The following is a 6,008-nucleotide window of genomic DNA, read 5'->3' as shown; positions in this document are numbered from 1 at the left end:
GGAAAACAAACAATCCAGTGTACCACGTCCTAATTTTAATAATGTCTGGATTTAACATAACAAGGTTGATGTACCACACATAGCACTTGTAAAAGTGGGACTCAACCCGTGTTGTTTTCACCTGCCCCCAAGCAGCCAGTTAAATACCATGAGCTGAGGCGCCAGCTAACACAGAGGCCAGGCAGCCTCATTACTGATAAGGTGAATTTCATCAGTGACTTCTGCTAAGTGCCTGTGAGTCAGTCCCAAAATTTAAAACACAAATACAGAGCATGAATGGAAGCATCTCCCAAGTGGGTGGAATTCCTCCTGCCTCTCTCCGCACACCCATTTCACCTCGCCGGGTCACCTACCTGTAAACCCCTTTGCCTACTGGCAACCGGCATTGTATGAGACAGGAGCTTAGGACCCTCAAAAACAGAAATAACAAGATGTGCTGCCTTTTGTATATTTGCAAATCTGGGTTAGTGCATGCATTGGGAAGAGTCCTCGGATCCAACAAGCAGCATGTGTCTGCACATTTGAGGCTCCGCAAAAGAAAGAGAAGGAAAAGACAACATTTAATTCTACCTGAGGAAATAACCTGTCCAGCAGCTGGTGGCATTCAGCCATGGGCAGCACAGAATAACGCTGTTTGTGCCCAGACGTGTCTGGGGTCTGCAAACCACCCAGCTGAAGCACCAGGCAATTTACAGACACAGAACCCAAATGTTTGTGTTTTTTTTTTAAAAAAGCATAATGTTCTTAATAACCGAAGAAATGGAAAATGTAAATACACGTAAGTTTTCACTTATCCTACTGGTAATTTAAAAAGAAACAATAGACCTCATTTTGGGGAAGAGAGTGGAAAACCCTATAAGCTGTGGCTGAGAATGACAACTGATACACTTTTTTCCAGGTTGATAATTTTGCACTAGGAATCGAAAGCCCTAAAATTTACACTTCATTTGACGCTGGAATTCCAAACTTACCCTAAGGAAATAATTATGGATAAGCACAAACATGAAGCTATGACATCCGTCACAGGGCTGTTTATAAGAGGGAAATAATGTTGGGTGTATCAGCTAAAGAACACCTACCTAGTTGAATAGTAGGCAGCAATTTAAAATTTACCTTGGAAAGGTGTTCATGGACTGTTAAGATTTCTTTTTTTTTTAACATTTTTTATTGATTCATAATCATTTTACAATGTTGTGTCAAATTCCAGTGTAGAGCACAATTTTTCAGTTATACATGAACATATATATATATTCATTGTCACTTTTTTTCTCTGTGAGCTACCACAAGATCTTGTATGTATTTCCCTGTGCTATAAAGTATAACCTTGTTTATCTATTCTACATTTTGAAATCCCAGTCTGTCCCTTCACACTCTTCGCCCCCTTGGCAACTACAAGTTTGTATTCTGTGTCTATGAGTCTGTTTCTGTTTTGTTTGTTTGTTTGTTTTTGTTTTTTCAGATTCCACATATGAGCAATCTCATATGGTATTTTTCTTTCTCTTTCTGGCTTACTTCACTTAGAATGACATTCTCCAGGAGCATCCATGTTGCTGCAAATGGCATTATGTTGTCAGTTTTCATGGCTGAGTAGTATTCCATTGCATAAATATACCACATCTTCTTTATCCAGTCATCTGTTGATGGACATTTAGGTTGTTTCCATGTCTTGGCTATTGTAAATAGTGCTGCTATGAACATGGGGGTGCAGGTGTCATCCTGAAGTAGGGTTCCTTCTGGATATATGCCCAGGAGTGGGATTCCTGGGTCATATGGTAAGTCTATTCCTAGTCTTTTGAGGAATCTCCACACTGTTTTCCACAATGGCACCAAACTGCATTCCCACCAGCAGTGTAGGAGGGTTCCATTTTCTCCCCAGCCTCTCCAGCATTTGTCATTTGTGTATTTTTGAATGGTGGCCATTCTGACTGGTGTGAGGTGATACCTTATTGTAGTTTTGATTTGTATTTCTCTGATAATTAGGGATATTGAGCATTTTTTTCATGTGCCTATTGATCATTTGTATGTCTTCCTTGGAGAATTGCTTGTTTAGGTCTTCTGCCCATTTTTGGGTTGGGTTGTTTGTTTTTTTCTTATTAGGTCGTATGAGCTGTTTATATATTCTGGAGATCAAGCCTTTGTCAATTTCATTTGCAAAGATTTTCTCCCATTCTGTAGGTTGTCGTTTTATTTTACTCATGGTTTCCTCTGCCGTGCAGAAGCTTGTAAGTTTCATTAGGTCCCATTTGTTTATTCTTGCTTTTATTTCTATTGCTTGAGTAGACTATTCTAGGAGAGCATTTTTGAGATGTATGTGAGATAATGTTTTGCCTATATTTTCTTCTAGGAGGTTTATTGTATCTTGTCTTATGTTTAAGTCTTTGATCCGTTTTGAGTTGATTTTTGTGTATGGTGTAAGGGAGTGTTCTAGCTTCATTGCTTTACATGCTGCTGTCCAGTTTTCCCAACACCCTTTGCTGAAGACCATTTGTCTTTATTCCGTTGTATATTCTTGCCTCCTTTGTCAAAGATTAGTTGACCCAAAGTTTGTGGGTTCATTTCTGGGCTCTCTATTCTGTTCCATTGGTCCATATGTCTGTTTTTGTACCAATACCATGCTGTCTTGATGACTGTAGCTCTACAGTATTGTCTGAAGTCTGGGAGAGTTATTCCTCTAGCCTCTTTCTTTTTCTTTAGTAATGCTTTGGCAATTCTAGGTCTTTGATGGTTCCATATAAATTTTATTATGATTTGTTCTAGTTCTGTGAAATATGATGGACTGTTAAGTTTTAAGGTAGGTTACTGAACAATACGATCTCACATTTACGAACACTTAGTATATCTGTATAAATATATAAATGATCCAAACTCATAGAAAAACACTCAAAGGATATACCTAAAATGTCCATGGTTATCTATAATGAGATCATGAATGATATTTATTTTGTTTTTGCTTTCTCATAGTTTCTACATTTTCTTCAAATAACATGCAACTTTTTCTAATAAAAGATGTTTTTCAAGCAGAATTTTACAAGCTTTAAGGGAAAACCAACAGTCCAAAAAGCTTATGTTTCTCCCATCAAACTAAATGACTTTCATTTACTGCTTCCAAAGATCTTGCTGCCTCTCTCTCTCCCCTGATCTGCGTCCAACTCGGTAATAATTTCCTTCACATCATGAAAAAATTATCTAAAACCCCAAGCTCACTCATTCAATTAACTCCCTACCTCTTCCTTACTCAATATTCAATTAACATTGAATCACTTTAAGTCTTGCTATTTTAAAACCTGCTCTAGCTAATCTGTTTTTTTTTTAAATGGCCAGACTTCTTTTTACTTGTGAGCCTTGGAACAGATCTGAGAACACGGGGATCTTCATAAACAGGTCACTCCGTTGTTCTGCGCCCATTCTCTGAAGTCCAGTCGGTGTGTAAGCAAAATGGAACAAGTTAGAGGCTTCCAGCCTATTGCAGTGGCGTGCCAAGGAAGGCAGAGGGTGGCCTGGTAGGACACGATAATTCCTGACACAGGTCAAGGTGAAAATCTTGTTTAAAATGCGTCACCCCACATAGTTGTGTAGGATGCATACTGCAACCCTGGCCGTGTTGTGTAGGGGGTGCTCCAGCCCCTGTCCACAGTCAGCACCCCTGTGTGACTTTGGACAAGCAATTTAATTGCTCAGGGCATCAGTTACATCATTTCTAAAACTATAGCATTGATAGGGAGGGGGAGATAGCTCAGTGGTAGAGCGCATGCTTAATATGCACAAGGTCCTGGGTTCAATCCCCAGTACCTCCATTTAAAAAAATTTTTTTACCTATGTCATCATTTCTAAAATGACATCTACACTGATAGACTTTTGTGTCCTTTTTAACACCATTGTGTTACTCTAACAAACCCTTTATATAATGATTCAAGCCCCTTTAAAGTAGCTCACAGCCCAGTTATCACTCCAACTGCATTTCTCTTCGTTGCTGTGTATACTGAAGACATTCAACCTACTTGACAGCTATTCCAATACTTATTACGTCTTATGATAAGAGATTCCTTTGGGCCTTTTCCTCTGGTCTCTCCATCTTTCATTTTCTCCCTGTTCCATCTTCCCACAATGATTCAGGCTCCACGGGAATCGCTTATTTACCTCTGCGGACTGGGGCTTGGCTCTTTATTTTTTTTAACCTGAGGGAAGTTAGTCATTTGAAATGCTTTGATCTATTACAACTTACCACGTATGTTGTTATTTCAAAGTAAAAAGAGAGGCGGTCAGGAAACAGAAGAGCAAGAGCAATAAGAGATATCACCTAGGTGGCCCACAAGTCGAACTAATTTCCTGTGAAGTTTGCAAGACGTAGCACTGTTCCCAAACCAAAGCAAAAATCTCCTGACCCCCTCAATCCAAGACAAAAGCGATCAATGCTAAGTCAGCATGCTGGCGAGGGTGCGGACACTCATACATCGCTGGTGGGAGTGTACAGTGACACAGCCCCTCTGCAAAAGAGGGAGGCAGTTTCTCATAAAACTGAACATGCATCTGGCACACGGCCGGACAGATACAATCCTGGGCACTTATGCCAGAGAAATGGAAAGTTACATTCACACAAATACCTGGACGCAGATGGTCATAGCAGCTTTATCCACAATGACCCAAAACAAGAACCAACTGAAATATCCTTCAGTGGGTGAAAGGTTAAAGAGCCTCTGATACATCCAAACCACAAAATGACCACTTTTCAATAAAAAGGCACAAACTATTGAGGCCCACAACAGCTTGGATGGATCTGAAGGGAGATATACTGAGTGAGAAAAAAAATCTCAAAGGTTACACCTGTATGATCCCTTCAAAAAAATTTTTTTTAATTGAACCATAGTTGACTTATAATACTGTGTTAGTTTCAGGTGTACAGCAAAGTGATTCAATTATACATATATATTTATATACATAAATTCTTTTTCTGATTCTTTTCCATTCTAGGTCTGTATGATTCTTTTTACATAACATTCTGGAAATAACAGTTATAGAAATGGACGAGAGTCACGGTTGCTAGCACTGGTCAGGGGGAGGAGGAGAAGGAGGTGGCTGTGGTTATAAAATATAGCCCAAGGGATTCTTGCAATGGAACTATCTTCTATCTTCAGTGCGGCAGTGGTCACTCAAATCTACACGGGTGATAAAATAACACAGAATTGACTCTACACAAGTGAGCACGTGTAAAACCGGTAACATCCACATAAGGTCACTGGGTTGTGTCAATATCATCAATATCAATTTCCTGGGTTTGATATTGGGAGAGGGAATTATGCGAGAGGCCGAGAGAGAGATCAATGCTAACAGCACATATATGGACAATAAAGAGCCAGAATCGACTTAGCGTATTGAGTTTTTCCTGTAAAGCTTTCTTATCGAATAGAAATGCAAGTCTTCCCTATAGTCCACATTCCCTGAAATATTCAATTATCCCTAAATTTAGGTATTCTATTTTGTGGTGGTTGTCATGGTGATGTTTTTAAAAAAGGAAAACTGGAAACTGCCATACAAAGATCCTATGTTCTCCAAGTCGCCGGAATAGTATCTTCTGAGTGGAGCACAGGCCAGTGGTTCCCCGCCCGCGGGCTGGGCCAACCTCAGAGGTCACCTGCAGGCACAACGCCAGACAGTTGACAGCTCAGGAGCAGCCGTCAAGCAAGGAAGGGCGAAGGCTGGTGGATACGCAGCATCTTCCTCCTGCACGGTGAGATGAACCTGAGGTGTGATCTGCACCATCTCTCAAAGGACCCCCAGCAGGACTGAGCCTCAGCTGCCCACGGCAGTAATCTGCCCTTGGTCACATCTTTTATGGGCTCTTCCTTCTTTCCCGTCTCTCTCCCATCTCACGCTTTCCATCTCCCAAATAAACCACTTACACCCATTTGCTTGTCTCAGGGTCTGCTCTGGAAGGACCCAAACCCAGACACTGGCACTGAGGACACCTGGGTGCAGATTCCAGGGTCTGTTCCCCTGGCAACTGGTTTTAC

The 6,008-nt window shown here is 40.7% G+C and overlaps 1 non-coding gene across 1 annotated transcript; it reads left to right on the top strand.

Annotated features, from left to right (window-relative positions):
- Positions 1–3,722: 3,722 nt before the first annotated feature.
- On the top strand, positions 3,723–3,794 carry TRNAI-AAU (transfer RNA isoleucine (anticodon AAU)). The gene has a single exon. It is a non-coding gene; the product is annotated as a tRNA-Ile (tRNA).
- Positions 3,795–6,008: the final 2,214 nt, after the last annotated feature.

This window comes from Vicugna pacos, chromosome 4, assembly GCF_048564905.1.
Source record: "Vicugna pacos chromosome 4, VicPac4, whole genome shotgun sequence".
Lineage (NCBI taxonomy): Eukaryota > Metazoa > Chordata > Mammalia > Artiodactyla > Camelidae > Vicugna > Vicugna pacos.
The sequence above is the reverse complement of the archived record's forward strand: the minus strand, read 5'-3'. Positions and strand labels throughout refer to the sequence as shown.